The sequence below is a fragment of the Salminus brasiliensis genome, chromosome 21 (assembly GCF_030463535.1).
Source record: "Salminus brasiliensis chromosome 21, fSalBra1.hap2, whole genome shotgun sequence".
NCBI lineage: Eukaryota > Metazoa > Chordata > Actinopteri > Characiformes > Bryconidae > Salminus > Salminus brasiliensis.
The window spans coordinates 33050635-33065816 of NC_132898.1; the positions used below are offsets into that span (position 1 = coordinate 33050635).

At 41.3% G+C, this 15182-nt stretch overlaps 1 protein-coding gene across 13 annotated transcripts in view; it reads left to right on the forward strand.

The window, feature by feature from the left end:
* The window catches only part of nfasca (neurofascin homolog (chicken) a), a 127532-nt gene that overhangs the window by 49877 nt on the left and 62473 nt on the right, over positions 1 to 15182 (forward strand). For all 13 annotated transcript variants that reach the window (XM_072665464.1, XM_072665469.1, XM_072665468.1 and 10 more), the window contains exon 2: positions 7038 to 7090. The gene's annotated coding sequence lies outside the window, so the exon portion shown is untranslated. The remainder of the gene's footprint in view (positions 1 to 7037; positions 7091 to 15182) is intronic.

The window sequence follows — 15182 nt, forward strand, 5'->3', positions numbered from 1 at the left end:
ATGTTTACTACACTAGTATATGTTAGCTAGATGTTTACTACACTAGTAGACATTTACATGTTAACTAATTTGGCTAATGTTAGCTAGATGTTAACTGCTCTAGCCGATGTTAGCTAGATGTTTACTGCTCTAGCCAATGTTAGCCAGATGTTTACTACTTTAGTAGATGCTAACTACAAGTTAACTACTTAAGATTATGTTAGCTAGATGTTAAATGCTCTAGCTGATGTTAGCTAGACGTTTATTACTCTAGTAGATGTTAACTACATGCTAGCTACTCAGTAGACTGTTAGCTAGATGTTAACTGCTCTAGCTGATGTTAGCTAGATGTTAACTGCTCTAGCGGATGTTAGCTTGTTGCTAACTACTATACTGTTAGGGACAGATCCGCTGTATATTACACAACACGGTCTAATATTCTATAGGTGCTTTTTTACGGCCCAGTTAAGGCACCTACAAGTCAGTTATGGCAAGAGCAAGTGCAGCCGTGACATTTTAACTCTGGGCCACATGTGGTCTTCATGCAACCCATGAAATGTTTGTAGAGCATTTCTATTTTCGGGCCAAAACTGGCACAACTGTAGGCCAGCAGTGGCTGTGTTCTGGCACCCAGATTCAGACGTCATCTCAGTCATCTCAGGGCTGAATGTGGGCCAGATCAAAGTGTAAGTATGGGCCAGAACTGGGTCATGCTTCCTTTGCTATCTGGGTCATTATGTTGGTAATGGTAATACTTAACGTCCAGCAACAGGATGTAAAGATTAATAAGCAAAATAAAACCAAGCCCCCTTTTAGAGACTCTCCACGTCTTATCCTTCGAAGCCAAGGGCTTTTGCAGCTCCTTCTGTCTCAGAATCAATTAGGCCCTAATTTCTGGTGTTGTGTTGCCTGCCTCAGTGTTTTGACGGAGAGCCTCGACCCAGATCCTGTCTCCTTGCCTCAAGGACCCCCCTCCACCCCTCCCTCCTTCGTCTCGTCGTTATTGTACATCACTGCAGCTGGCAGCTTCCGGTGCCATATCCAGACAGCTCTCCTCTCTCCTCTCTCTCCGCCTCGCTGATGAGCCGAACCTTGTCAGGCAGCAGTGAAGTGATGAGACTAGCTTTGAGAAGTGGGTGCCACGGGGGGCGAGATTTCTTGCACTGATGCGGCACCGAATTGATTTCGATTTGATGTCTGGAAACTTCTCTCTCTCTTTCAGGACTCTGTTTTTTAGGAAAGAATGACAATGGCTGTGAGATGAAGAGCATGAAGAGAATCGACTGTGAGAGTTCCAGTCTTCCAGTTCAGCTCTTTTGTACCTTAACTTCCACTGAGCCAGTTTATTAGACTGCAATTACAGATGGAGCACAGTTCATCAGCTGCCCTCTAACCTGTCCATCCACAAAAAAATGGCCTGATCAATTGGGCATAGGGATGTCCTGACTCCAGTGGATCGGGATCTGGGCTGATCCAGGCATATTTTAATGGATCTGGGATCGTCTGCAGATCAGAGTCTTTGTTTTAACCAATCCTTTATTTTGTAGCTTATTTAGTTTCCAATAAACTGTCAACTCAGTGGACTTTTGCAGTGACTTGAGCATTGGAGGTAAAGGAGGAAGAAGAGCTTGGCGTTGCTCAGGAACACACAGGATTGATTTATCTGTGATTGAGCGAGTCACTTCCTCTGGCTTTCCCTCAGGGCTAAAAGGAGAGATGCCTTCCTCCCTCCGTCCTCCCCCTCCTTTCTGCTGCCTCTACTAACCTGCCTTTTAACTATTGCTTCTTCATGTCCCCCATTTTTCTCCCTCTCTCTTCCTCTCTGTCTCTCTGTCTCTCTCTCTCTCTTTCATGCACGTCCCCTCCCCGCATCCACTCTTCTGATCCTCCTGGTAAAACTAGGTCACTCTGCAGCACTGAGCCATTGCTCCTGCCAAGCATGAGATGTGCTCTACGCTGGCGCACTCGACCGTTTCCCCCATCTTACCTTCCCTGAGGTCCTGCTTGGCTGCTCTGCGGCTCAACCCCATCCGTCCTGTGGATTTTACCTTCCCTGGATCCAGGGGTTGATTTGGGTCGGAATGGGGCTTAACTCAGTGTAGGTAACTTGAAAAGGAGCACTATGGACCAGTGCAAGCTAGTCAAGCTATTGAAGTTGGTTGACCAGCTGTGCTTCTGACCAGCTTTGGGTATATTTTTGCTTGAGGTTGATGGTTTAGCTGGTCTACAAGCATCATCAACTTGACCGAGCTAGACAACCGGTATGACCAGGGTGGACCTGTATGACCAGCACCACCAAGCTGATTGACTAGCAAGACCAGCATCACCAAGCTGGTCAACCAGCATGACCAGCAAGACCAGCATTACCAAGCTGGTCAACCAGCATGACCAGCAAGACCAGCATCACCGAGCTGGTCAACCAGCACGATTAGCAAGACCAAACTGCTTGACCAGCATGACCAGCAAGACCAGTATTACCAAGGTGGATGACCAGCATGACCATGCCTGACCGAAATCAAATGCAGCATACACTCTGCTGGCCAAGAACTGGTTAACCGGCTAGCTTTTCTCCTCAAAAAGCAGGTTTTCCACTACCTTGACCATCAATGACCAGCTTAGACCATCTTAAAACCAGATACCGGTGAAATTTGCCAGCTGTCTTGTGGAGTCCATGCCCCAACAGGTCAGATCTATTTTGGTGGCACGAGAGGGACCTTGCAGGTGGTTTTAATGTAATGGCTGATTGGTGTTTACTTATAAACAGTTGCACAAAGTGTTGGAACTTCTTCAGTTTGGCAAACGGCAGCATTTGGTATCATTTGGTATCATTTGGTATCATTTGGTGTTATGCTGATACTTAGGGCTGCTTTCACCCCTCCTCTAACGCAGCTCTAAGCCTTTATTACCTATGAGGCTTCGTTAGCAGTGGCACTGTGACATCTGTCCCCTCAGAGGCGTAAAGAGATGGTCTTGTGGATGAGGTTGCTGGGTCGAGCCCCGAAGCCCTTATTGACCTTGTCCTCCTAACCGAGTGACTAGTTATTGCTGTAACCTTTTGACCTGTCCAGCACCATAATGCTCTGAGTCAGAGGTCAGGGCAGGAAAGTAGACCTGGAGGCGAGAAAACTGGGAAGCGAGAGATTGCACTCATCAGGGAGCAGCAGGCGACAGACAGGAAACTGTAGAGAGTTTATGAACAGGACTGGCCAGATGGGGCCAAGGTCAAGAGCCTTCTTTGACCTCTAAGTCGGGAGAGGGTGATAGCACGCACAGCTCTTTTCAGTATTTAAGGCTGGGCCATATGTGGACGGGGTCGTGTGTGGATGTGTGTGCGTGACAGGCTTGGGACTTGTGTACAAGGTTGTGTCAACATGAATAGTAGTTCACACCAACCCTCCTTCAGGCGTTCGCCCTGTCTGTCTTTTAAAGCACACAGTCAGAGTCCCGGAGGCTCTAGTTCAACTCGGTTTCAAAATAGAGCTGAAAGTGAAGGAGCAAAACTGCTGGTTTTTACGTCTTTATTATTAAAGTTAGTATTATTCTGTTAGGGCCGCACAACACGGACAAAATACCCTTCAAAATAGAAGTTCAGTGGCAAAAACACCACTAAAATAACGCTAATCTGTGCTAGCCCTTTTTTTGAATCCTAGTAGCATGCTAGTGCTAAGCTAAAAGCAATGCATTTTCATTTTTAAAATGACATTTATTTACTGTTGTGGATTAAACACAAACATTCAGAGCTTTTAAAAGCTTTTAAAACATATTCCATGTTAAATTCGAAGCTTATGTGTATATAATATAACACATAGCTTTGCTTCCTTTAGAGTCCTGCCTCTGAGCTGCTGCCACTGCTTTCCATTTCTAACAGCTAAACAACTGAATCCTGGTTAGACGATCTCTCATATTTACAATCTGGGACTGATGTGTCTGGGACTTCTAGAAAGATGTTCTGCCCATTGGAAATGGGAACGTCACTGACTAATTCCTCTGTCAGTTATTATTGGATTTGATGCATTAGGCCTTCAGTTCTACCAGTGAGGACCTAACCAATGGGAGATCTTGCTTGGCTGCTTCTACCTAGATACCACAGAGAGCAAAATCCTGATTGGACAACTTTCCTTGTTTTTCCTACTTTACTAGTGTCACAGATGTTACCCTTTTGTTGTCGACCAGAACTGAATAATGGCATAGCGCTAAGACTGTACTAATAGCAGAGGTAATTACCTTAGATAATTACCAGAGATTAGGCTTTCTCTGAAGACTTTAAAGACCCTGAGTATTCTCCACTGCTGCTAACACGTTTGTGGTGGGAGGAGTTTAAAGATTGTTCTGCATTTTTTTTTGTCCTGTTTTGTTGGATCATATAAACACTTTTAATCATCACATTAATAACTTAATAATGCCTCAATAATTATTATAGAGTCAATATATTTACAAAGTATACAGCCCTCCAGAAGTGCCTCTGAGTCTGCTGCTAGCTTCAAAAGATTAGACGTTTAAAACGAGGTCAGTTTGGATGCAGTTTGCTCATTCTTCAGATGTCAGAAGTGTTTTTTGACACTGGCCCCTTGTTAGTGTGGGTAATCCCCAGAGGAGCTGGTTATCTGGATCGTTTGTGGTATATGACTAGCACGCTAAATATAATTCCAGCACTTGTGATTAAGGTCATGCCTGCTGCATGCCTGCTGATTTTATACATGAGTCAGTAGGGGTTATTAAAAATCTAATATGAAAAACCCACATACTATTTTTCATTGTATGGCCAATTAATAAAAAAGTTGTTTAAATTACATTGAAGATTGTATTCACTAAAGATACAGTATTTTAGTGGGGTCTGATATTAAAGTGGAATTAAACATACTCCTCAAAATCCCTGCATAATTTAGTCATCATTGAAATATAAAATAAATATAAGGTCATTCAAAATGAAGTTGTTATTAAATAGTGCATTGATTATTAAAATAAAAACAAAATCACAATAAAAGTAAAAAAATATATATTTAATTTAATTTAAATACAACTTATTTAGTTGTCTCAAATATTTAAATAATTCTTTATTTTAAATAAATACATTTTTGCAGATACTGATAAATACATGAACCATTACAGGGTTTAATATTCTATGTATTTTTCAATATTAGCAAACATATTATAATTATTGTAGCTAAATATTATGAGTACCTATGGTTTATAAGGAGTCAGTTACCATTATTACAGTTACTGACTGACAACTGATTGTGATATCAGTTGGGAAATCAATCAAAATTATAAACTATAAATCTATGAATAAGTAAAATTTTGCCCAGTTTCCCAAAAACTGGTTGAGAGAGTGTTCATGGTGATGCTCGCCTGACCATCTTTTATTAGGATTCACTTTGGGAAACATCCAGCCTTGATACTTTCACTAGCATTGAGATCTGTTTCTGATTTGACCATATAAAATTTGAGCTCTCCTTTAGGACTGTATCTATGACAAAATGTCAGTATCTGTCGAGCCCTAATGTTTGGGATCTCCTGTCCCGGAGCCATTCCTCAGTTTGGCACCAAAACCTGTTAATTAGATGAAGTCCAGTGCAGTGCCTAAACCACTGACATGAGCTGTAGTTAACTCTAGGAGTCCCTACATTGTAAGAAATGTCAGAGTAGCTCTGAACACTCTTACATTTAAACAGACAAGTTGTCGCCTGGTCACGCTTGTTCATCACGTCCAACTGCACTGATATGTACACACAACATATGGGCTAACCTCGGAGGCCATGTTCTGGAAGTTCCTCCTCCAGGCCAGTGTCTTATTGTCGGAGTGTCCGCAGAGACTAGCCTGCACAGCGTGTTCTTGGGCCGTGAGGGTTGTCAGCAGGAGCTACTTCAGCCATCCATCATTTTTTCCAATGGGTCACCGTTTTCATTCTGCACCGTTTCTCCGTCTCTGTCGCTTCCCTTTTGCTGATCTGCTCTTTCGTCTGGCCCTGTTTTTCTCTCTGCGCTTGCAAACTGTACATGAGCTCGGAACTCTGTGCCATTCTTACATGACGGAGGTCAAGAGCCCATCTCATAGCCGTAGCAGTTATATAGCCATGAGCGTCACAGGCTGGCTGGTCAGTAGTTCTCAGGATCCCATATGTTGCAGTAGGGGTGCACAGATCCGATATTAGGATCGGATATCGGTCCCGATATTAACAAAATTGGCTGAATTGGGTATCGGATAATTAGGCTGATCCTCCTGAACTGATCCTTTCACTTTCATTTATTGGTGTGAGACTAAACTAAATGTGCAAATAAATAAATGAAAATGGCAGTTTAGTACATTTATATATCTGTGTTGATTTGTTATATAATATATTATATAAAGTATATATATAAATGTTTAAGTCAATCCTGATGCCTTAAGTCTCTACAACATGGTGAGGTATACGGTTTATTAATTCAGCAATGGTATTGGACTGGTATCGAGTATCGACCGATATGCAAAGTTTATGTATCTGTATCAGAACTTAAAAAAGCAAGATCGGTGCGTCCTTATGTTGCAGTGTCTTTAGCGAAACACCGCCTGAGAAACTGGTAGATACCTGTATGTCCTACTTCGTGTCTCTATATAGGTTAAAACATTTATGCAAATTCAGTTTTTCAAAGTGTTTAACATGCAAGTGATGTTGCTGTCTAATCGTTCATGAATAAAACAGCCAATTACAAACAAGCAGGAGAAAGAGTTCGAATAGGACCATCTTGCCTGCATATGGTGGCCTCTCTTGAGAATTCCCTTCATTTGTCTTCCTTGAGGCATTGCTGTGCTGAGAAAAACAAAGGAGTAGAAATGAGGAAAAGCAACATTGCTTCAGCTTCTGCTGGTTTTCACTATATTAGAGTCTTTGGGGTTCCTCAGGGTTCAATACGTGGCCCATGTTTGGTTTACTTATACAGCATGCTTATCATTTAAAGATGATCCCAGTGATATTAGGATGCAGTTCAGGTTGATTTCATTATTCAGGAGGATCCCAAGGAATGGATAACGTAGTTGCTGAAGATTTAGTGTTAATGATTTGTTTTTCTTCTCTTTTCAGGTCTTACAAGCCTCTGCCTCCATAGTTCATAAGGAATTTCCCGGCGCTTTTGTGTAAGTATCCTTACCCTCACTTTGTTTTATTCATTTATTTATTCTGAAATAAACTACATTGGTTATTTTTCTTTAGAATTTAGAGATCAGCATTTTTGCAGATGTGAGTAGATGTGCTGCCGGCCCTGTTATGGCTTTACTACTATAATGTTCACGTGTGTGTGTGTGTGTGTGTTCTGTGCTGTGTGTTTACTGGGAGTGTTATGCTGACATGCCTTAGGTAAAGACATGGGTGACATTTGAACATTCACCCCATTTGATAATCCACTGCAGCGCACTTTATGTGCGTTTAGGGGGATACCCTGAAAATGTTTATTAAGCCTCCCCCCATCATGTCTCGGTTAAAAGAGAGGGGGTGCGGCGGGTGCCTGAGGAGATGAAGGGGTGATCGGGGGGTTGGGGAAGGAGTGTCTGGAGCAGGGGAGGCCAAAGCCTTTCTGAGGGTAATTGGCTGTGATGGGCATGAGAGTATTTATAGATCAAGGGTACAAGAGTATGGGTACTGTGTTTGTATGTGTGTGTGTGTGTGTGTTTTGCGAGGTGGGGGCTGTTGAGCAGTCAGAATGACGGGCATGTCACTGCCTTAGGCTCTGCTACTGTCAGCAGAGTACGAGAAAGAGAGAGAGAGCGAGAGAGACGCAGCTTGGTTGGTCTTCAGCCTGCGGTCATTCTAGGGCCGTAAGCGGTTCCTCTAACTGTGGCATTTTATTTTGGTGTTTTTGAGTCTATGCATCATTAACCCCTTTTGCCACTCAGGCACAGGCCTCTAGCAGGTTGCTTTTTAACTCTCAAGCCCTAAACCCCGCTCCTCTCTCCGTCTGCACTCTTCAACGCTGAGCAGTAAGAACCATGTCCTACGTAATGTGACACATACAGAGACACTCAGGTGCCTCAGGTGTGGTCACCACACCTGCCTGCCGGCAGCAGAATGGATCAGCACGAGGATTAGGAGCTGTCTGAGCTGCCCGCTCCCGTATTGTCTAACACTGCTTTCGCTCGTATGTCTCACGCTCTTGAGGACTGGAACAGGGGCCAGAGGTCGAGGCAGGAAGCCCCTCCCGCAAGAGGTGGTGTTGGGGGGGCAGAGGGTGTGAAGTTGTTTAACGTGATGATGGAGTGAGAATGAGGGTTTGTATAGGGTGGAGTGGGAGGAGTTTGGGGTGTGGACCATCTCCCAAAAGTAAGTTATGGCATAATTTTACTTAATGAAGCAAAGTGTTTCCCACACTGTAGAAATTGTCAGTACATTTTACAGTGGAAAAACTGTCAAACTGTGATAGGAAAAGACTGTAAAAAGATGGAATACAGTTTCTTTAATGATGAAATATCATACATTAATACATATATCAGCCAAAACAACCATTGTACATCTCTTTTCTGTATTTTTTTCTACATTATTCCAATGTTAAATCATGTTGCACTGTGTTTATAATGAAAATATTCCATTATATATATATATATATATATATATATATATATATATATATATATATATATATATATATATATTATGCAATATTTTCATTATAGAAATATAGGCATGATTATACATTAACATTATACATTATACATATACATTATATATTGAATATGTGTTGCATGTATGTGTGTGTGTATATATATATATATACAGGAAAAAAATACCTCACTCACAGAAACACTGGAGCATTATGCTGTCTTCGGAGCTGGACGCGTTTGAGTGTAATTCACACCACTTAAGATTTATTATTGATTTGTTTTAACCAAGTTACAGTGAAAGGTGTCTCCAGTATTAAATCCTGTATATGCCTTTTAAAATGCTTGCTCAATCAGGAGACACAAATCGAATAAATATCTGCTATTGTTTAGCTGTGTTTATACCATTAAATAAAAGTATTAAATTAATGAATAGATTAAAATCCAGCCGCAGCATTAAAGGGTTCAGTAATTGGTGAAAATGAGGCTGTTCAGACACATTTCAGTGTGAAAATGCACCGCATGCTTACGTCCTACGCCAGTCTATGAGATTGTAAATTGGTATTGCAATCCATCAGCCGTACCGCTACCACCTGCACGCCACTGGCTCCTGAGTGCCAGACAACATGCCCACACATGTTCACACTGGGCTGAAGTGTGTTCAGGTTTAAGGGCCATTATGCTTGTAATCAGTGCTGTGTGTTTCACGCCGGGGCCTAATGCAGCTCTTCAGTCATTTTCACAAGCCCTTTCCCAGCAGCTCTTCCTAAATGCATTTATTTATTCACATGTGAAAGGTGAGGCTTTGTGCAGCAGCTTTTTTATTCAGCAGTGTTATTTTGCTTCCTTTATGTCATTTCTGATGAATATAAAGGATGTGCAGTTGTTTAGACGGATTCTGGAATTAATTAGCACAATTAAGCACTAAGGTTACCTTAGTGCACTAGACAGATTAAAAGGAAGCATTTTGGTTGTGAGACTAAAAGCTACTTGTTTGGATGTTTTTTACTTTATTTCTTATAATATGTGGTAAGAAATAACATCAGAAGCTGCATAAAACTACATTTTGCCTTTGCTTGAGTCTCTGCTGTTCTTTAAATCTAAAGCATATATATATATATACATACATAATATTAAAAAAAATAAATAAATAAATATATATATATATATATATATATATATATATATATATACATATATATATATGTGTGTGTTTATATATAGGGATTTTTCACTATATTGGGAAACAAATTATATTGCAATATTTTCTGTTCAGCAACAATATATATTAAGATTAATAAAAAAAAAACACAGCAAGTTCCACCAGATTTCACCAGAAGTCAACAATTCAGCATGTCATATAATGTAATAATAATAATGCACTCGTGTGTCCAGTATTAGGGTAAAATATTATGCAGGGTGATATTAAGCAGATATAATATTTTCATTTGTAACAAGCAGCACCTGTTACAGTCCTGCGATGTGATGATTGCAGATGTAAACATACAATTATGACGCTCAAGCAATAAACTGTGCAGCCCTAATATATAACACCATTAAATACAGCATATATTTTGCAGCCATGTTTCTTAGTGGTTGCTATGATATTTCACATGTGGCAATAGTGTATTTGGTGGTTGCTAGGGTGTTGCCAAGCAGTTGCTGTGTTTGGGTGTTACTAGTGTATTTTTATCATTGTGACGTAAGATGAATGCGCAAACTTTTGCACCCCATATAAATGGAAAAACAGTGAACACAGCAGCGACGAATGATGACAGGGTTTCAAACTGAGGAAATGTCAAGTTTCGGTTCTATGTTTATCTAGCACATTAATTCTACACCATGTTTTTATTATTCAACCTATTCAACCATAACTCAAATCATAACTATCAGGTGTTTAGTCCAGGTCCTGCCTCTTCGGACTAAAAAGAGCCATTTCAGAATGAATGTATGAACACTGGACATAATCATACTGTCAAAGGACAGTATGAAAAGCACCCCGACAGTGGCAGTTCTGAGCTCCGTGTAAAACAACCAAGACCCTCATTTCTGGGGTCACAGACTGAGGCTTTGGCATACTCTGTCAACCCACATGCTCGATCACATGCCTGTCTATAATCTGCATGAAGCACAGTTCAGTGAGCTTTCAGCAGCCCGTCATGTGTGTGTGTGTGTGTGTGTCTACTGCAGCTCTGTTCCCTCGCAGCGACTCATTAGAACAGAGCAGAGGCAGGAAGGCCTGGCAGGGGAAAGCTGGCTCCAGTACCTCGGGCCTCTCCACCGTATGGGAGTTGGGCTGTTACTGTACCAATAACAGGCATACTGTAGCCTGGTCAGACTGCTGAGCCTGCCAAACAGCTCATGCCAATGTTGGCCAGGGGGCTTTTGTGTTTATGCACATGCGTAGGTGTGTGTATGTGTGTGTGTGTGTGTGTGTGTGTGTGTGTGTGTGTATGTGTGTGTGTACAGTATCTCATATTGTTAGTGCTTAGTTGAGATTGTGCTGGGATATGCCCTGGACATGGGTAGGCTGTCGGGATCTGTCAGATATGAATATTTTAAAATGAATATTTTAAGTAGCTAAAATGTTTCGATGTCTGTAAATATAATTGAATATGGTGAAACATTAAACAAATGTTTGTGATTAAATATGAAAATATGACTTAAAACCTTTTAAATATGAAATCCTTACATATGAAAACATGTACTGATTTAATAACTAAAAAACTCACTAATCTCTTATTTTCTGTCAGTTCTCTTTACTTAAAGCAGGCAGTTTAAGTGTAACATTGGCTTTATTGTTGGATGGATTTTCCATGTTTTGGTTTTGTTTACCAGGCTGAAGTTTTGTGCTCTATCTGTCTAATAAAGGTGGGCAGGTGTCGACTGGTACAAGAACATGAAATCATTCAAATCCACAAATTAAGCATTTCTGCTCACATTAGAGATGTATTTTCATTACTTTATAAACCAGTCAACTTTGAAATGATGCTTTATCAGAGGATTATTAATAGATACTGACACACGTGGGTTAAACTGGGAGCACAATTCTCACGGATTTCAACAACATGGAAACACTGTTGTTTAGTTAGTATGTGTTATTATATAGTCATATGACGACATTCAAATGTTTTCATTATAAATGACAGTATGTTTGCTGCATGCTTTTAGCATATTATGATTATTATCATAATTCTGATATATTATTATTATTATTATTATTACTTATAGAACATGGGGGAGCTGTTTGTTTTTATTACTAGAAGAGCATAATAAAAGTCCTGTTAAAATGGATTCAGCATAATGTGTAAAAAATGTTTATACTTTTTAATATTTAGATATTTTGATTGTGCCAGTACCTTTGTAATGTAGTAACTCGTCAGATGTCAGAACGAATATTGTGGATCGTATCATCATTATATTACTGCCAAACAATAAACTTTAGGCTTAAAAGTAAGACCAGCCTTTAAGACCAGCCATTACTTTACTTTTACTAAAATTCATATTTCAGGTCATTTTGGAATATCTGCGCTAGCAAACCTTTAGGAGTTGATAAAACCTATGGTGACCTTTATATGTTCATATGATTTTTTAAATAAATAATAATTACGTATTAAGACTGAGGATACATAATAATAAAACAAAGGACATGAATAAAACAATATATTTAAATAAATTATAATTAAGCACAAATCATTATGGTTACATTTATGGCTTAATAGTTTGAGTGGCTCATATTTTCACATTTACCTTTCCCAAAAGTACTGGATGGAGCTCCTCCATCATTCCAGAGAACACAGTTCTTCCACTGCTCCACAGCTCCTCAATGCTGGGGGGCTTTATACCCCTTCTCTAGCCCACGCCTGATGATGATCTGCTCCAGAGAGTCCTATTCTATTGGCAGTACGTCTTCTCTACATGGACTAGACAAGCTGTGTGTGTGCATTTGCACAGCAAACACTGTCGATTGAAGTCGAGGTAGTGCTGCTGGTGGAGCTTTTCTTTGTCTGTTTCTCTGTCTCTCACCCTCCCCTTGTATCTCCTGCATCTCGCTGCATCCATCCAATTTATTCACTGAGTCGTTCACACAAAGCACACACACCCCAAACACACCCCTCCAAATCTCAACACCTGCAGCCTTCGACTGAGCCTCAGCCCGGCGTTAGAGAGAGAGTAAATGAAAGATTGTGGAGATTGTGGAGTGATTGTTTGTTCCTCTGGGGTAGATGAAGTGTTACAGTAGAACAGTGGAACAGTGTACAGTATAGGGCTGGGATCTGTGTGCATGCCTGATAATCTCGATTTTGAAAGCTCTGTTCAGTGCATAAAAAAGTGCAGAAACAGCAGAACATAGACAAACGTCTGGAGAAAAAAGCAGCTCAGGCTCAGTCAAAGCTCTAGAACCACAGATATTATGCAAGTTCTCATGTTCCACTGTAAGAAAGCTTCTGAAAAATGTCTGTTAATGGAATCTAGACAACACCGGAGGAAGCTCTGCTAGAACACAGTGCTTAAAACAAAGGATCGGATCTGGATCTGGCCTAAAATTGCTGAAACCTGATCCTAGGCTGCAATATTCCTACAGCTAAATACTGAAGAAATACAATTACCTCATAAATACACATATAGTGCGGTTCACTCTATAAAACACATATCTAGTACACACTAGTGTACTAGTACACACTCCACCTCTCCTGAGGATTAGCACCTGGGGCTTGTTCTCTGGCTCACTAAAGGGTTCCTATATAAGCTCTTGAATTTGGAAGAAGCAATATATGAGCAGCTGTCCCAATACTTTTGTCCAAATATTGTACATGTACAATACAAATGCACAGTACAATGCCGTAAATATTTACTCCATCATTTACTTTGTAGACAGCGCAGTGATCATGCACACTGTCCAAAGCACCAGTTTGTAATGAAGGTGAATCTTTGCACGTCCTCAACGTTCAGACCGGTGCTAAGAAGGGGCTGCATATTTAATGACCACCTGAAGTGTCTAGTTTCAGATGGTCTGCTCTGGACACACAGGCAGAGGATGGGTCTCCTGCTGACCTTCAGGAAAAGGAAGAGAGAGAGAGAGAGAGAGAGAGAGAGAGAGAGAGAGAGAGAGTTACACAGTGAGAGTTCTGGGCACACTGTCAGGCCTGTGGCTGAGCCCTCCTCTCTCTGACAGATGTACTGGTGCAGAGACTCGGAGCTGCTAGAGCAGGGCGGTACAGTCACGCTGCAGTAGGTGAAGTCACATACCAGTGCACTGTATTATAACTAACACACACACAAACACACACACATGTCCTGATGTGTTCAGTACTGCATATCACTGCATTCACTACACTGTATTTGTAGGAAACTACAGTAGACACACAGTCCAACCTGGCAACAGTACAGAATGGTATACAGTACAGTCCTGATCCAATCCTACTGTATACAATCATACCCTCATCTCTACAGATACAAGGCTTTATCCTGACAGTGATGACGTCCTCACTTGCTGGCAGGTAGCCCGCTGCGCTGAGTAGCCATGTGGAGGTCTGGTTTTGGTGTAGTAGTCAGTGGCCAGGCTGTAACCCTGTAGTAAAATCGGATCGGTCTCGGGAGCTGGGGGCAGGCCACTGTCTCATGGGAACGTTTGCCTCAGCTGACAAAGTAGGCCAGCTGAAACCTCCACACATGTGTACTGCATTCTCCCACTCTCTCCTATCTGTGTAAGGGTGTAGCTCTTTGTACACTACAGAATTACTATGCTTTTAGTTAATTGTGCATGTGCAGAAACATCAGCAGCCCTGTTGTTGCTGGGCTTGATAGTATGCAATGTTCTGGTCAGTGCAGAATGTAGAGTTTTATATAGCCAGTCATTTTAATCTGACGATGCCACTCATCTAATCGTATTATATAGCTGTATTTAACACCACACAGTCTGATTGGTGAGATGTCCAATAACAGCATGATCTTTTCCCAATGCTTTGCTTAGTTTATCCCAGCTCCACTGAGAAAATGCTCATTTTCATTTGCCTGGACATCTGGAATTACCAGAGATTTGCCCATCATGTTAGCTTTGGGCTACTGGTGGTGATTTAATTGCAAGTTCTAGCAGTTCTCCAGATTAAAAGCATCGTAAAATGCCTGTATTGAGTAGTTAAGTTGATGTGTGATGTATCAGTAGTAAGAAGGTGACTTTGGTTTGGGCAGGTTTACAAGCCATTATTCCGAAGTCTTACCATACTGTGTTGCCGTCCTCTCAGGGGTCTGGTAGGGTTAGCTTCTAGACTAGTGTTCAGCTATCACCTAGCTAGCTTCAATGGCTTCCCTGGCTTGCTTTCTCCAGCCAGCTACCTTCATCTGCACCTCTCTTGGTTGCCTGACAAGACAAGACAACCAGATTTACCAGTGAAACACACACTGAAGGGTCTTGCTCAAGGGCCCAACAGTGGCAGCTTGCCGAGCCCAGGTATCGAACCCACAACAATGTCATCAACAGCCTGAAGCTCTAACTGCTGAGCACCACTGCCTGGTTGGCTAGTTTGAGCCTTTTTAGCCTTGCTTCTCATTAATATTAGATTATATCTAATACCTAAGACCTCTGGATGTGTCCTGCTGTGGTATCTGGCACCAAGACTAACGTCAGCAGCAGACC